Source organism: Gadus morhua, chromosome 16, assembly GCF_902167405.1.
Source record: "Gadus morhua chromosome 16, gadMor3.0, whole genome shotgun sequence".
Lineage (NCBI taxonomy): Eukaryota > Metazoa > Chordata > Actinopteri > Gadiformes > Gadidae > Gadus > Gadus morhua.
The window spans coordinates 193,658-212,500 of NC_044063.1; positions in this window are offsets into that span (position 1 = coordinate 193,658).

Here is an 18,843-nt window from a genome sequence, read left to right on the forward strand (position 1 = left end):
CCTACTCTTGCCAGTGTCTTGTTGTAATGTCAATGTGTATTTAATTGTTCCCTTTACTAACGTTTAGTTTAGTAGCATGTACTCATTTGTCAGTTATGGTATTTGGGTCACTATTTATTTAACTGAAAATGGAATTTTTTTTTTTGCCGCTTAGTTCCAAAAATCCCTTCTACAGCTTTGGACATGATTCATTTCCATTGCTGGCCTTCGAGTAACTTCTGAGGTTATTGCTTAAATAGCTAACTCTACCTTTTCAAATTTATGATGGATCTACGTATCTTTATTTGTGCAGTGTAATTGATATGTTAATGTAAAACTGACATTAACATGTATGCAATGAGTCAAACAAGTTCTTGGGTATGTGTTATAATTTATATTTACCCTAAACATCGCAATCGCTGCGTTCGGTTGCCTACATAACAGTGCGGCGTATTGTTGAACACGGGTTTACGTGACCATCCCGCCAGAAAGTTCAACGAGTGTCGCAACTCTTCTCTGGGTCTGCTAAATTCTTTCAATTGTTAGTGGGTGTTTGTCATTTAAGTTAAATGGCATTCACATGCTCCATTTCAATCTGTTAAGTTGACAACTTTAACTTTTATACTTTGAATTATTGCCTTGTTTTGCTATTTAAAAGTAGTTCTAAACCAAGTGTAGCATTTTCATTATGGAATTGGTTACGGCTGTGCTGCCATAGACCTGAGAGGTTTGGACAAGTGTCCAGTCAGTATTGCCTGCGTGCCTCCCTGATCAGGCTGTTCCTGGCCCTCTGATGGGGCTCTTCCGGGCCCTCTGATGGGGCTCTTCCGGGCCCTCTTATCGGGCTCTTCCTGGCCCTCTGAACTATTTATGGAGCTGGTGCTGGACAGGTTGAGATGAGGTAAGGCTGGATCCTCGTGATGGGACCAATTACCAAATCAACCTCTATCTGCATTTTAACTCGTTCACTTGACTCAATGCTTGGTGCGGAAATGCACTCGGTGCGGAAATGCACTTGCACTATAGCTGCTTTCGCTATCCACGTTTGAGGGGGTTATAGCCGGTCTAGTAGCAGTTGAATACGCTTTGGTTCATTCAGTCAGTGACTCCGCCGTTTGGAGATGCCTGCTGTAGACCCTTTAATTCCCCACTCACACCGCCACCCGGAAGAGTGACGCTATTAAACGTAGTCACTGACTTCAATGGATTTGGAGAATTGTTGCCACGTCCCAGTGGTGGAGGTATCATATATATGAAAGAGGGAATTCAATTATACTACAATGATCAATTAGGAGCCGAAGCCCTAAAGGAAGTGATGAAATAGGTGACTTGGTCGACAACATTTAAGTAAGCTGTTACTTGAGGTCTCTTATATATCAAAGGGGGTCTCAAAGGACGCATACGCTTCAACCTGTGGCTCCAGCCCTACAGGAAATGACTCAGCAAGTGCTCCATCTCGTTGCACCTGCACCCAGCGGCTCGCTTGCAAGATTTTGGCCTGAAGTTCTTCCCAGACCTACACCGTAGCCATCCAACCTGCATATCTGAGAATCAGGGCCTCTCTTTAATAATGACAAAAAGTTATGAGAGAAATACACATTCTACACAAAAAACTTCCTGCCCACATACCGTTCAAAATCCACCCAAAATGTCCTAGAAGCAGCCCAAGTTGTTGTTTTAGCAGCGAAATGCGTGTGTGTGTGTGTGTGTGTGTGTGTGTGCGGGTAGGTAACTTGGAGGCAGGCTGTCCGGCCCACCCAATTAGAAGCAATGCATGGTAATGGTATATTCTTTAGTATTAATTATTTGGCTGAATTAGATTTGACATTTTGTTGGACAGCAAACGAACAGCTCCGTCCGATAATGGGTCTGGACTTCCACCAAAATTTTTTCATTCATTTTCTTCCATTTTGATTTGGTGGGCATGGCGCACATTTGGGTGGGCTGAGCCCACCCTTGCCCCTGGCTACCGCCGGCCCTGCTACAGACCTGACCCCAGCCCCTATGGACCCCCGGTGGGGGGCCCGGAGCCTCGCCGACCCAGCCACTACACCTTGGGGACCAGGACTCCGGAGCTGGCCCTCCCGCTGGGCCTGGACGTGAGTCTCTTCTGACCAGGTCGCTGCTTTTACCGCGTTCTCCGAGTCTGCTTCATCACGTCGTGTGCTGCGTGCGGAACGCGTCCGTCGGCCCAGGGGCGTTTTGAGGCGTTGTACGCGCCTTGTTTTCACGGGTCCGTGCCCGTACGTCATCTAGCTCCATTTAGACTTTTCTTTCACTTTCTTCCAACTCCAGTTTAGAATCAGTAGGGAACAGGTTGCATAAGAGTTGATGAATGCGTTCAGAGTGTCCACTAGACCACTAGATATCAACTAGACTACACCCACTGCTGGTCCTCCACCAACACCACCCACCACAGCGGACCTCAGTCCTCACCAACCCATTTATAGTAACTCACCCATATCAGGATGTCTGCCCTCGACCACGCCCCCAGCAGAACCATTACCCAACGTGTATTGATCCCTAGCTCACCTGACATAGTCCAATGGTCCCCACTGACCCCAGCCTCTCCCCCCCCCCTCCCCCCCCCCCCCTCTCCACCTCCTTCCTTTTGTTCTAGACCATCAAATGAAGATCAACCCAGGACCCCCCCCCCCCCACTGAACCATGGTACCCCCTGGTACCCCCCTATCCTAACGGGAAAGCCTCCCTGTGGGCTCTGGCCATTAGGAAGCCTCTTATCATTATGGGGGATTCTAACATCGCCCCCACCCCCACATTTAAACGGTCGGAGGTTCAGGCCCACAGTTTCCCGGGAGCGACCCTCAGACACCTCACTGCGGTCCTGCTTAGATCCCCCTCCCCCAGGCCTGGCATCAGACCGGTGGTTTTTAGGTAGACATAAACAACGGTCTTAGGGAACAAACAGCCGTTACCGTTATCAAAGACATCGACGACGCGTTGGAACAGCCAGAGCTAAAGTCCCTCAGGCCCGTCTCGTCATTCCTCTCCTCTCTGTTTCCATCGAGCTATCCCTTCACCAGCTCCACTGCACTGAGGCCTTCAGCAGCTTTGTGAGAGACAGCATAGAGGAGGTGGACCCCCGATGCGGTCACCTTAAACAACGGTCGCTCCTTCAATTCCAGACGACCCAGGACAGCGTCCATTGGGCTCGGGGACGGGGGTTAGGGCTATGCTACCCATAACCCTAACCCTTACCCTCTTATTCATTGGAGGCTTCTTTTATGTGAAAGGATGGTATGGATGTGTGAATGGTTTTACTATGTCTTATTTATCTTTATTTATATTCCTATTTATTAATTAATTTCATCTATTTTGCACTTATCTGCCAGCACTTATCTTTACCCTGTGTGTTTTTAATACTTCTTGCATGATTTGACCATGTTTTATGCTTTTACCATGTTTTTTATATATATATATATATATGTATATGTGTGTGTGCAATTTTGGGGTTCCTTTATTTTTCACCCATGACTTCTACTGAGATTGCAGTGTGCTCCTTTTTGTTCCTATATTTTGTATAAATGCGCATGATTCACTATTAATGAGAGGATGTGTATGGATGGGTCTGGATGCGTGGGTGTGTGTGTATGCGTGTGCGTGTGTGTGTGTGTGTGTGTGTGTGTGTGTGTGTGTGTGTGTGTGTGTGTGTGTATGTGTGCGTGTGTGTGTGTGTGTGTCTCTTGTTTTGCCCTCTACCCCCAGCGCCTTGCCAGGGTTGACAGATGGTATAAACTCCTCTCCATCAAACCACGCAGACGAAAAGTTGCAGTTCACTCTTCATGGTGAGGTGAAGTAGGGTAAAACTGAGGAATGGAAGTACAGCATTTCAGTATGAGAATAACAGAATGCTGTAAAATTAGCTTAGCTACTAAGTTAGCTTGCTAGCGTAAGAATATCCATCCATCTAATTTGTTCACAAAGTTTCCTTAATCTCATTATACATCAAACCCCCTTAACATAGCAATACAGATAACGTACCAACGATGCTTACAAAGGCCAACTTGAAACCAGAGGAGACGCAATTATGAAGACGAGTGTGAGTACCATGCTTTCCGATCAAGTGAATGTAGTGTAATGGAGTGCAAGGCATGCATATCAGAACGTATTCCAGAAAAATACCAAAGTTCGCCAGTAGATGGCATCACAGGACCATAAATAAAAATAAAAGACTGAATTACACAGGAGAAAACATACATGTAACAGAACACATATGTTGATATATATATATATATATATATATATATATATATATATATATATATATATATATATACTTCTATGCGTGTGTGTGCGGGCGGGGTCCTCAGATCCCCCCTTTTATTTACTCTGATGTACTTTTCATCCTTTCCAATAGAAGTGTGTTTCTATGGGCCCGTTGGCTGTGTCACCGTCAGCAGTTACCAGGGACCGTCCTGCCGTCGCCTCTACCCACCACGGGACCACCACCCTCTCCGGCTACCCACCACGGGACCACCACCGTCACCGTCAGCAGGTCAGAGCCCCCTCACAGCTTCACCCTTTTTTTTTTTTTGAACTTAATTTTTATTTGAGTTTCATACAAAATCAAACAGAATCTTACTCCTCATATCTGCTGTTTCATACACAAGGTAACAGTTATGGTACAACAAAGGAAACGGAGACACAGTGACAAAGAAAAATATAAAATAAAACAGAATAGAATAAAACAAGATGAAATAAAATTATATCAGTATACCCATAGCAGGGCTCCACCTTTTAGTGAATATATGTTTTTGGAGCCTCAGGGAATATGTTATTTGTTCCATTTGATATATTTCCTTTATTTTTTCAGTCCACATATTGTGTGTTGGAGGGTCAGGCTTCAACCACCTTACTGTAATACATTTAATTGCTGTTGCTAGTAGTATCTGTAAGAGATATTTTTTGGCTCTTCCTTCCATGCCTCTTGGTAATAGACCTAGTAGGGCCACCATTGGGTCCATTGTAATATTTCCATCAAATATTTTATTAAGTGTTTCAAACACTTCCTTCCAGAATGCTTCCAGTTTTGGGCATAGCCAGAGTATATGGGTCTGATTACCAATGTGTGGCCCACAGTTTCTCCAGCATTTATTTGAGTGTGTTGTGCTAAATTTAGCTGTAATTTCAGGTGTCCGAAAGAATCTCATGACTACCTTCCATTTAAATTCTCTCCATACATTTGAATTAGTTACCATATGTACTTCAGTACAAATTTCTTCCCACATATCATGTGATATGTTGGAATTAATTTCAATTTCCCATCTCTCCTTAACCTGTGCAGTATTATTCAAATTCATGCTCAGGAATATTTGGTAACAATAGCTTATTATTTTCTTATCCCATTTTTTTGTTTGTACTTTAATCAATAACTCTTCAATTAGCGTTGGTTTAGTAACTTTGTCCCAGTCTTTGTGTTTTAATAAGAAATCCCTTAACTGTAAGTATCTGAAGAAATCTGTTCTTGGTATCTTAAATTCCTCCGACAGCTGTGTAAATGATTTAAAATTGCCAGCATTGTGGAGTTCATGTAAATTGGTGAGTCCATACTCAGACCATTTCCTGAAGCCTGTATCCAATTTAGAGGGCACAAAATCATTCATATATCCAATATTTGTAAGTGCTGAAATTGTTTTAGGTAGCCCGAATGTAGATATTATTGTCTTCCATATTTTTAATGTAATTTTGGTCCAGACACCCATACTTATTGTACTTGGATGGACATCTAAGAATGGCAAGGCCTGTATAGGTCTTTCACATAAACTCTTTTCAATATTGAGCCAGCGTGTGTATGATAAGTCCTGAAGCCATATTATTAGCGGTTTTAGTTGCGCAGCCCAAAAGTAGTATCTCAAATTAGGTAGTTTGAGCCCTCCCTTTGCTTTAGATAACTGTAACACTTTTAGTCTAATTCTTGGTCGCTTTCTCTGCCAGATAAATATTGAAATAAGTTTGTCCAATTTGTCAAATGTAGTTTTGGGGATGTCAATAGGTAACATTTGAAACAGATATAGTAATTTAGGCAGCACATTCATACGGACACTCTCAATGCGGCCCAGCAGAGATAGGGGCAATATTGACCATCGGTCTAAGTCCTTACTAATGTTATGAATTAAACTTTTGTAATTGAAATCGTATAGTCTTTCTAATGACAGTGGTATATGAATTCCTAAATATTTGATGCCATTTATTGGCCAATTGAACCCACTCTGCAATTTAGTTGTATCTGAGATGTTGCCGCCTATATCCATGGCCATTGTTTTGTCCACGTTTAATTTGTAGCCCGAGAAGTATCCATAAGTTAAAATGATGTCCTTTAAACATGGTATTGTTGTTACAGGTTTTGTAAGGTACAGCAATACATCGTCAGCATACATTGAGATTTTATGCTGTTCTCCGTTTATCGTAACTCCCCTAATATTATCATTATCCCTAATCAGCTGTGCTAATGGTTCAATACTGATATCAAATAACAGAGGAGATAGTGAACAACCTTGTCTACATCCACGTTCCAGAGTGAAACGGTCTGAGAGAAATCCATTCACCTTAACTGCGGATTGTGGATCCGAATACAAGGTTTGTATCCATTTGATGAAGTTCGGGCCAAATTGGAATCGTTTCAGAGTTTGAATAAGGTATTGCCAGGATACTCGGTCAAATGCTTTCATGGCATCTAGGGATAATATCATTGACTCCTCTTCTTTAACTTTTGGGTGTGTCATTAAATTGAATAACCTTCTGATGTTGTCTCCATAGTATCTCCCCTTTATAAACCCTGTCTGATCGGGATGGATAATTTCTGTAGTCATTTTATTGACACGTCTTGCCAGAATAGCAGTTAGGATTCGTAGATCTGTATTCAATAATGAGATAGGTCTGTATGATTGGCATTTGGTGGGATCTTTGCCATCTTTATGTATCACTACTATAGTAGCCTCTCTCCAAGAGGGGGCCATGGTTCCAGATTTTAATGCATGATGGTAAGCGTCTAGCAATAAAGGTGATATACTCTCTATGAAAACTTTATAAAATTCGTTAATATACCCATCCGGGCCAGGGCTTTTATTACTTTTCAGTGTGGAGATTATCTGACGTATTTCCAGGTCCTTAATTGGCTCATCCAGTTCTCTTGCCATAGATTCAGGTAACTCTTTCAATTTGATGTCTTTTAAAAATTGTGCCAATTCCTCATCATTTGTGCAGGTGTCTGTATTTTTGTATAGATTCTTGTAAAATTCTGCGAAGGACTTGGATATTTCATCCGGCTTTGTGAGAGTTGAATTATTTTCCTTTAATTTCTGTACTATGTTTGATGATTGTTGTTTTTTAAGTCTAAATGCTAATAGCCTACTTGCCCTATTGCCATTTTCGTAGTATTTTTGGTTAGTGAATCTTAAATTGCCCTCTATTTTTTCATTAATTAAGCTGTTTAGGTCTCTGCGTGCTTCTTTCAAATTATTTAATAAGCTTGAGGTTGAGTTTCTTTTGTGTTGCTGTTCAAGCTGCCTTATTTTGTCTTCTAGCTCTCGCTGTTTTTCTTCCCTTTTTCTTTTTCTGGCACTTGTAAAAGAAATGATTCGGCCTCTAATATATGCCTTTGCACAGTCCCATAGAGTAAGAGGTGATATTTCAGGTGAAGTATTAGTGTCAAGATAATTTTTTAGTTCAGTTTTTATAAATGCAATGAATTCTTTATCATTGAGGAGCGACGCATTTAATCGCCATTGTTTAGTTGCTGGCCTGTTACCAATGTTCCACGACAATACGAGAGGAGCGTGATCGGATAATGTAATTGGGAGGATCTTTATGTCAACTACTCTATAAGATTCTGCCTTGGGAGTAAAAAAGAGGTCTATTCTGGAGTATGAGGAGTGCCTATGCGAAAAAAAGGTAAAGTCTTTGCCTTTAGGGTGTTTGTTTCTCCAAATGTCCACCAGGCCAGATTCTGTCGATAAATGCCTAAGCATATTGCTCATCCTAGAAGTAGAAGTGCTAGACATAGGTTGTCTATCTAAATGTTGGGACATGACGCAATTAAAATCTCCTCCTAACAATAAAATACCAGAGCTATGCTGTAATATTATGGAGAAGATTGTACGAATAAAGCTAGGATCATCCTCGTTTGGAGCATATATATTCATAAGACAAACTTCCACTCCATCAATCAATCCATTTATCATTATAAATCTCCCTGTCGAGTCTTTATGAATTTTGGTTGATGTAAAATTGACCTGTCTGTGTATCAAAATAGCTACACCTCTTTTCCGACCAGATGGGTGTGATGAGTAAAATACCTTATCTGCCCAGGACTTCTTTAATTTTTCGTGTTCCTTATCTGAAAGGTGAGTTTCTTGCAGGAATGCAATCTGGCAACTATTTCTCTTTAACTGATTAATAATTTTCTTTCTCTTGATTGGGCTGTGGAGACCTTTAACATTGTAACTTATTACCTTAAGAGATCCCATATCTCAAAAGCAGGGTCAAATGTAATTGAAATAAAAGAAAGAGTAAAATAATATAAAATACACTGATAAAAAAGTTGTAGAAAATAAAATCAAGCAAATAATAAAGCGGGTGTACAAGTAAAGACTGGAGACTACATGAAAGATATCTAAGAATTACTAAGATAACAGCATTATATGTTTTGTAGCATTTCAACTTTGACAAATTATTCTTATCCTGAAAGAGTATGTGGATGGAAAAGTTCACTGTTGCTCTTCTTAGATCCCTGGGGAACATGGGAATCAACACAAACAGAGCTGAACATAGAACTACAATAGCCGAGAACACGGCTGACATAAGTGTCCGGTTGGTCCTGTGGGGCACAGTTTCAGGCTGCATCTCGAACTTGCAGCTGTGCGAACAGTCAGAGTTCGCTTTGGTTTGGACAGAAGCCAAACTATAGGCTATTCAGTCAGTAGATGTGCACATCGAGCTGCCCCAGAACCTCATATAAAATAAAGACATCTTGAACTCAATAACTTAAATTTCAAATGTAACTGTAGTAATTACTTTAGCCAAAACGGCAGGCAGCCATGTACTTTTGAGTATGCTGATAATCTCTCACTTATTCGTTACTTACACAATGTGCAGGTGACAATCCCTCATTCAAACAGCTGGCGTAATAGATCGCATATTCATAATCAAATTGCCATAAAGGTCGCGGATTTAGCGTATCAGACTTTTTTTTTTTTTTTTCTCTTTTTCTCAAACCTGATGACAGTAAGGGATACTGTCGCTTAGTGCTCCGGTCCATCAGCTGGAAGGATGTGTTTCTTTATATAGTCCATTGCCTTAGTAGCATCCGCGAACTCCCGCTCATCGTTGTTGTTGGTGATGCGGAGCCTGGCCGGATACAGCAGGCCGTAGCGGACCCCAGGTTTCCCCTGAAGCATCTTCCTGGCGGGTGTAAACGCTGCCCGGGCTCTGGCGACATTCGCGGTGTAGTCCGGGAATATAGCGATCGGGTTTCCCTTGTAGTTGAGTTGGCCGCCTCGGTCTCTGGCTTTCCTTAGAATATCCAAGGCATCTCCCTCGTTGTGTAGCTTCGCAATAATTACACGGGGCTTGTCTCCGGGTCTCCTTTGTGTCAGGCTGCGGTGTGAGCGTTGGATTAGTACCTCTCTGTCCAGGTGTAACACCTCTTTGAGAAGTTTGGAGACCGCGGTGGGAGAGCTCGACCCCGGTTCTTCAGTCACTCCCGTGATGCGAATGTTTCCCCTCCTCATCCTGCCCTCCATGTCCTCACATTTTTCTTTTAAATCTTCGACTTGCTTCTTGAGGTCCGATACCGTAGTTTGCACCGATACAACTTCATCCGACCACGCTGACAATCCATCCTCGACGGCCTTCACATTAGCTTGCGCCTGCTCAACCTCTGTGCGGATAGCTGCTGTGTTTTTAGCTATCTCAGTTTTCACATCAATCATTTCTTTCTTCAGCGATTCAAAATCATTCGCCAGCGCATTCTTCAATTCTTCTCTGATAACTGACGATATTTCTTTTCTCAATGAGGAAAGGATGTCGGCTTTGATTGTTGCGGTATTCATGCTTGTATTTACTCCAGGTACAGGTGGGGTCAAGGCGGATTTATCTGGACTTTTAGCCGAGGAGGTTTGGGGCCTTGTGTTGGCCCGTGCTTCGTAGTTGTATTTCCGGAGATTTGCTGCCATTGGCGTCGGTTCTTCTTCACTGATTTTGCCGGGTAGTGTTGATTATACAGTTACCACATTTAATTTGTATTTTCGAGCATAGATGTCAAATAATATATCTTTGTAATTGAGATTCTGGAGGAGCTCACAAAAGTGCGACTTACTCCATTGCGGCTCGCTAGCACCCCCCCACAGCTTCACCCTTTTGAAATAGATCTATCTTTATTGAAATGTATTCACCCTGGAGGCCTACCTACACCAATCGCACCAACACCACACAGCCACACTACCACACACACAACAGACGCACGCTACCTCCCACACCTACATCCCGTTATAGACCCCCCAGCCTTCTGTATAGACCCCCACACACCCACCATCACCACAATAGACCCACACACACATATCAAACCACAGAACACACCAGACCCACACCAACACACCCACACACACAACCACTCAGACCACAAAGACCACCTCCACCCTCCACCCGTCCTCTCCTCCCACCACCACCAACACACACCCGGTACATTGCACCAGATGGCCCAACCCGTGGAAAAGACAAAGTATATTTTAAAATACTCCAGGCCCTGCACCACAGGGACACAGCGGACAGAGCGGTGTCCTCCCGGGAACTCCCCAGGGGGAGTTCCCACTTGATCCCACTTCATCAAACCCATCACCCACAGACACCACATTACAAAGAAATAATGACAACACCAACACCTGGATGCACAATGACATGTTGATCCTAAAAGAACACTACACACACACACAATAGACAACACACACAAACACCCCAGCCCACCAACACACTCTCACTTAAGATCGCTACCAACTGGGCGCAGAAGAGATTGGGCCACAGACTATTACCCACCACCTTACATCAACTAGAACACACACTACTCCATACACCGTCCGCCCCTCACTCACCACTCATCACCAACCCACACCCCCTCAACCTACTCCCCCCCTCCCCCATACCGACCAGTCCCCATACCACCCCACCTCGAGCCTGGACCTTCCCCTCACCGACACCTCCACAGCCCACACTCAGCCACACAGATCCCCTCCCCCCTCCCCTCCCTCTGCCTCCCCAACCAGCACCCACACACACCCTAGATCACTCTATTCAGGCCCACGCCCCACACTGACGGAGCTCACAACTATACACGCAACCAGAAACACAACAGACCCCCCCCTCACACAACCAGCCCTCCCCCTCCCCCCTCCCTCTGCCTCCCCAACCAGCACCCACACACACCCTAGATCACTCTATTTAGGCCCACGTCAGTCAGAAATCCTCTCACCAGATGAACCTCCGTCTCAGAGGACCGAGCAACAACCAACACACCATCATACACCACCCTCTCTCCAGAGTTCCCCCTCACTCCATCCAGACACTTGCATCCACCACTCCCACTCCCAACCTACGCCACTCAACAGCTACACAGTCACTGATCTCAGTCCCCTACTAGAAACTCCCCACGACACCTTCACCACTCAGCCTGACAACATACACTGGACACCAAACACAGCACAACACATCCTGGGACTGTAAGCTCCCCGGGGTCCGGGGCCCCGGACCCTGACTACATCAGGCAATCCCAATCTGAAGCCCCCTCTAATAACACCAAGTCTCCTCCGCTGTCCGTCCAGTCCACGAGCACACCCTTCACAGCGCACTGTGCAGCTTAGACTCCACCACGTCCTTAATTCGGCCTCGTTAAGTCCCCTCACCATCACTCCCGAGCGCCGACGGCCGAGTGGAACCACCGACCCGAAGCCTCGACCGAACAAGACGATGTTCAAAAGGACCAGACACGATCCCACGGGGCATAAAGTTAGGGATTGGACTATTTGATCCATCCAGCCCGTAGTGATCATCGGTGACTCAACCCTGAGTCGGTTCCTTCCCCACACTCACACAGACGTCCACATGGAGAGTTATCCCGGTGCCAAATACCAACACGTCACACAGGTCTGAGATAAACATCCAAGATCCACACCAAGATTCTGGTGCTCTCTCTGGGCCTCAACCACAGGGACAGCCTGTTGGAGCCGGCCGCCAGGACCCCCACAACAACCTCACCGGCCCCCGCGGGGCCCTGCTCCCTCTGGGTTCCCCTGGGGCCCTCACCGGCCCTGGAGGTGAGGGCCCCACTCTCTCAGGCCTCTCTCTCTCTCTCTCTCTCTCTCTCTCTCTCTCTCTCTCTCTCTCTCTCTCTCTCTCTCTCTCTCTCTCTCTCCTCTCTGTCTCTGTCTCTGTCTCTGTCTATCTCTCTCTCTCTCTCTCTCTCTCTCTCTCCCCCCCCTCTCTCTCTCTCTCTATCTCTCTCTTTCTCTCTCTCTGTCTCTGTCTCTGTCTCTGTCTCTCTCTCTCTCGCTCTCTCTCTCTCTCTCTCTCTCTCTCTCTCTCTCTCTCTGTCTCTCTCTGTCTCTCTCTCCCCCCCTCTCTCTCTCTCCCCCTCTCTCTCTCTCTCTCTCCCCCTCTCTCTCTCTCTCTCTCTCTCTCTCTCTCTCTCTCTCTCTCTCTCTCTCTCTCTCTCTTGCTCTCTCGCTCTCTCTCTGTCTCTGTCTCCCCCTCTCTCTGTCTCTGTCTCCCCCTCTCTCTGTCTCTGTCTCCCCCCCTCTCTCTCTCTCTCTCTCTCCCCCTCTCTCTCTCTCTCTCCCCCTCTCTCTCTCTCTCTCTCTCTCTCTCCCTCTCTCTCTCTCTCTCTCTCTCTCTCTCTCTCTCTCTCTCTCTCTCTCTCTCTCTCTCTCGCTCCCCCCGCTGAGAAGAGGGAGACCCCCCAACCCATCTACGAGGCTACACACACATACACACACACACACACACACACAAACATCGAACACACACGCACAAACACACACAAACACACACACGTACTTACATAAACAGACACACACAGAATAACACGCACGTACACACACACACACACACAGTCTTAGCGTGTCAAGATGTAACCCCCGTCATGGCCCCCCCAGCGTCTAACGTAGCGCTGTTTGACTCAACATGGCCGCTCTGACGGCTGCAGACTCAAACGCTTCACTCTGTTTCTACTGGTTTAAGCCTGCGCCCCTGGAAGACGGTTAACTATTGAACACGTCAGCATCGTTCATTTTTGTTATTTAACACCCACACAAACACACACACACGCACACACCCACACGCACACACACGCACAGTTCTGGGAAGTCTAATTCAGTCACTGTGGTGAAACGATGAATTAGGTTGTACAAACCTACCTTGAAGGAACCTTTCATTATGTGTCCATTCAGTTGGGTTGGGTTGGTGTTGGGTCTCTTTCTCTTTTCGCCTGGTTGTTGTGGTGTGTTGAGCACCAAAGGCTCTTCAACCATTCAACACCTCCGCCACACACACACACACACACACACACACACACACACACACACACACACACACACACACACCCCCACCCACCCACCCACCCACCTGTGTCTCCTTCACCCTAATCCTGTTGGCCAGAAGGTGAACTGCACCGAGATGGATTCACCGCCTCTTGGTTAAAGGTTGTATTAGCGATTCTGGTTGCCCTGACTTCCGTTGCGAGATTCCAAAAAAACAGAGCCAGCTAGCCCCTCCCTCCTATGTTTTGAAAATGATCATGGACGTGCATTTTCATGAACGTGCATGAAAATGCAACAGGAATTTGTAGCTACCACTTCGCGTGCACAAGCGCGAAACACCACAACACCCACCCCTTGTCTGTGACTGGTTGGAACACTGTTTATTTTGATTTTGAGGTGTTGGTAGTACCATTTGTTTCTGTGTGCGATCTCGGAGCCTAGGCTGCCTAGAGAGACGCGTTTTTTTGACAGCCTGCTTATGGGACGGGCAGCTAGCGGATCGTGAGGAAGAAGCAGATTAATGTGATACTTTATGTTTCAATCAGAATCGCTGATGCAACCTTTAATATGAATAAAATTAGGGCTATCAAATTAACGCGTTAATTTCGATTAATTAATCACAGAAAAAAAAAAAAAAAAGCATTAATCGCACTTCTATAGTGCTCTTTGACCCGGTGCATCATTTGCGTTGAAACAAAATGGAGGCAGACGAGAAGACGCAGCTCGGCCCCGTGCACGGAAAGTTCAAGTTTAAACTCCCGGACGGAACTGTAGATAGCAACACCGTTATCTGCAATCTCTGTAGTAAGGAATTTTCCTATCACCGGAGTTCATCAACCCTTAAATATCACCTCAACGCAAAACGTTTGGTAGCAAGCTCGCAGGTACGAGCTGCCACAGCCCCTGAAGCTGGCGCTAGCAGCCAGCCTCGTCAAGACACACTCGACTGAGATGCATTGAATCTAGAGTGAGATGGAAATGTTATTTGATCTTAATATGTTAATGAAAGACATGTTTTAAATAAAAGAGACATTATCTTTAAAGTCTATTATGTGAATTATTCATTGAATCACGAGGGAGACCGGGGGAGGGAGGGAGACGGGGGAGGAGGGGGAGACGGGGAGAGAGAGACAGAGAGAGACGGGGAGAGAGAAAGAGAGACAGAGAGAGATTGTCCGGCCGTCTGTCTGTGCATATAATACAACGTGGGCCTAACTAGAGTGAGTAATACAATAACATTTAATGTTTTATTTATAATTTCTGATTAATATATTATTATTCTTAAGGCACTGACGTGTGTCCCGATAGGACTCACTGTATTGATGCACCTAGCCGTTCCAGAATCACTCCAGAATCATGCTGTGACACCATGCTGTCAACAAGGCCACCATATAATTTCTTGTGTGCTTACATATATCTTACGATAAGGTAAATTGGTTACCTTATAACTTCTTGTGTGCTTACATATATTCTAAGATAAGGTAAATTGGTTACCTTATAACTTTTTATGTGCTTACATATATCTTATGATAAAGAAAATTGGTTTCTTTATAACTTCTTGTGTACCTCTTATATCTAATGAGAAAGTAAATTGCTTACTTTAGATATTCTTATGTGTTAAACGTGTTAAAATTGTGTGCCTTAAAATGTCTTACCATAGAGCCAACTGGTTACATTATATACCCTTTTTTATGTAGTAAATTGAATGCTTAAACATATCTCCTTGTGGAGAAACATTGGAGGAATACAAAGAACATGTGTCCCTTTATACCCCATGATGTATGAACACTCGGCGCGTGATAGCATGTGCATGACTTCAAGCTTCTTGTGTTGCCCCTCGGGCAAAATAAGGGAAACTCGGGAACGTTTATCAAAGGATCTTTTGTTATCAGGAGAGTAAAGCAGGGAAATCTGCAGAGAAAGCTCAGTCGTTACTTGGTCTTTTTGGTTCTTCTGCTGTTGGTGTGGTGTCGTGTGCTCTGCTCTGCCCTGCTCTTCTGCTTCCAAAAAACTGCGGCCTTCATAGCAATAGATTTTCATCTTAGGGACTCTGACACCGTAGCGCTCGGTTCAGACTCTATTTTCTTTTTAGTTTAGATTTAGAAATCCAACCTCAAGTGTTTCGCCTGGGAGAACGTTGGTGACTCAGTTTTAGAAACCCAACCTCGGGCCCCACCCGGGAGCGCGTTGGTACTTAGGGATCCAACCTCAAGGGCCTCTTTGGAGAACGTTGGTACTTTTGATAGGAATCCTCTTTAGCACTAGCTTAGTCTCAAGCGTGATTAACTCAACAAAGGCAATGTCACACTAAATTTGTACCGGCTGCCAAATTTGTACCGGGCGCGTCATCCATACGTAATCCACTCCAAATCTGCCTGGCAACAGATGATCGCTTCGTCCGTTGCCTGGCAACGGACGATCGCGTCGAATGACGTGAACATTCGCGAACCTTCTATCTAGCGATCCGTTATCTGTATTGTGCTATTTCGTCCTTGACCTGCTTTAAACACTGAGTTTACTTGCTAAATTTGATTAAACAATTAAATACAATACAAATATAAAGTAAAAACAAGTGTTATCTGTAATGATATCAACATCAGTTATTAGACCGTCACACGGAGCATGCGCAGTTGGATTGGCGTGCTGCATGTTGATGTCTGTCCCAAGATACATCGTGTGTTTATTAAGGAACCCAACAAAACATTACATTATCTAGCGATCCGTTAACTGTATTATGTTATTTCGTCTTTGGCAACATGAGCGCGAATGTTTTTCGAAACCTGCCCGGCAACGGACGACGCGATCATCTGCTGACAGGCAGGTTTGGAATGGATTACGTATGGATGACGCGCCCGGTACAAATTTAGTGTGACAGCAACTCTCGGGGTCGTGCGGTGTACTGGGGCACGAGAGTTGCGTCAACGTTAAAACCTGGGCTCCACTTGGGAAACGTTGTTAAAAAACTTAGTTTTAGAAACCCAACCCTGGGCCCCACCCGGGAGAACGTTTGGTACTTAGACTTAGAAAGCCAACCTCAGGCTCGTTGGTATTTTTAATAGGCCATTCTTCATCTATATTCTTCTTCTTTTACTGTCTTTTCTTTTCAAATCTATACTCAGTTGTAAAAGTGATTGTTTATTGGACCTAAGAATAAATCTACCTGACTACATTTGTAGTAGGTTAACTCAATCGTTCGAGTCCTTTTCCCTGTCGACTCCTCGACACAGGCAAAGCCGAACGACGCGCTCTCCCAGCTGATCCCCTCACGGTAAGTGGCGCATTGTACAGGCAATGGTTGATTGTGACGTGTATAGGGGGTGACAAGGCAAAAAGATACATCATCATTTCGTATTAACTATTATTATTTCGAGAGACTTTGGTCCCGCTAAACGGACGGGTCTGAATTCGTATTAAAAGTAAACTGTTGTGAAGGGATTTAACAGAGTGACCTGGGTCGGACCGGATTAAGACTGAGCCGAGCCGGACCGAGCGCCTCCGTGAAACCGACGATTCACGGAAACAAGCGGGCTCGACCTGGGTTGGTCCCGGGGAGCGTACGTGCGACACCCAGACTCACACACACAAAACACAAAGCACACCCCTGCGGAGCAGTGTGTGTGTGTCGTACGCGATCGTTCCTATAAATCACCGCGAGTGCGGTGCCAACACTCGACAGCACTTATGGAAGCATTATTCGCTAATAAAACAAAAATCATCGGCTGAACACACGAGAACATTCAGTTGGATCCACTGAGTTGTTTATTACAATTATGCTTCATTAACAAATAAGACAGAAAAATAGTCCCTTACATGTGCACAATAAACACGAGGACTAAAACAATAGAAGCAGCAGACTTTACAAATCATCAACAGGTGAGCACGTATCTTTAATAACTGAACATGTTCTGCGGCCGTTTGGTTCCGAAAAATCAAAATTCAGTCTTAAGTAATCCACAACATGCAACACAATGCCATAAACCTCTTGGTTATTATGAATAAATATTAAATCTGCTTTAAATGAGGTTGTAAATCAGGATTATGATAAAAATGATATCAGAGCCCTTAAGACCAAAATTGGTGCCGTCTGATATTATACAAACATTGACCATCAATAGGTATTTTATGTACAATTCAAGAGAGATCTTAAGCCTTTTCATGGTTTATCATGCTATACTTCAAAGAAGAGAGAGAGAGAGAGAGAGAGAGAGAGAGAGAGAGAGAGAGAGAGACAGAGACAGAGACAGAGACAGAGAGAGAGAGAGAGAGAGAGAGAGAGAGAGAGAGAGAGAGAGAGAGAGACACACACAGAGAGAGAAAGAGAGAGAGAGAGAGAGAGAGAGAGAGAGAGAGAGAGAGAGAGAGGGACACAGAGAGGGAGCGGCCCCGCCGACCCCCCTCAGCACCCTTCTTGTGTGTGTGTGTGTGTGTGTGTGTGTGTGTGTGTGTGTGTGTGTGTGTGTGTGTGTATTTACGGCTGCGCAGGGGCCACGTAAATACCGCTGATGACAGAGCCTAGAGCCCCGGAGGAGGTCCTTTTTGTTTTCTACACCCGACACAGAGAGGCTGAGGACCCCCATACCTCCACCCCCGGGAGGAGGTCCTCCTGGGTGAAGGAGGACCAGAAGGTGTGGAGGTGTGTCAGTGTGTCTGAGGACCCTCCTCCACCTGGGGACACTCTGTAGAAGGACAGAGAGCCAGCAGGCCGGTCCAGATACACTCCTACTCTGGTGGAGCCAGCGGGGCAGAGAGGGAGGGCTGTCTCTCTACCGTTGTACCAGGCAGAGTAACGACCATCAGTACAAAGAAGAACCCAGGACTTGTTGTTCCGTCCCAGCCTGCTGTCATTACCCTCTCCTCTCCTTCTGATTCCTCTGTATGTCACTCCTATAAAAACCCGTCCTCTCCACTCTACCTCCCAGTAACAGCGGCCAGTCAGAGCCTCTCTACCCAACACCTGGGGCCAGAAGTCAAATCTGTCTGGGTGATCCGGATACGACTGGTACACGTTAACCCCCGTCACCTTCCTGTTGTCCTCAGACAGAGAGAGTCCTCCGTGGGCCGTGTTGGGGTCCAGTGTGAGGTCACAGGCATCTGAGGGAGAACCAGACATGATGAGCTGCTGAACCGCTCTTCATCCTCATCATCATCATCATCACTAGTACTGTTCTCCTGCGCTCTGTGTACATATACATAGATATGAACACATACATACATATACATATGTACACATACATAGATACACACACCTCAGCAATAACCGTATGAACACATCAACAACAATATTATGAAAACATCAACAACAATGTTATGAAAACATCAA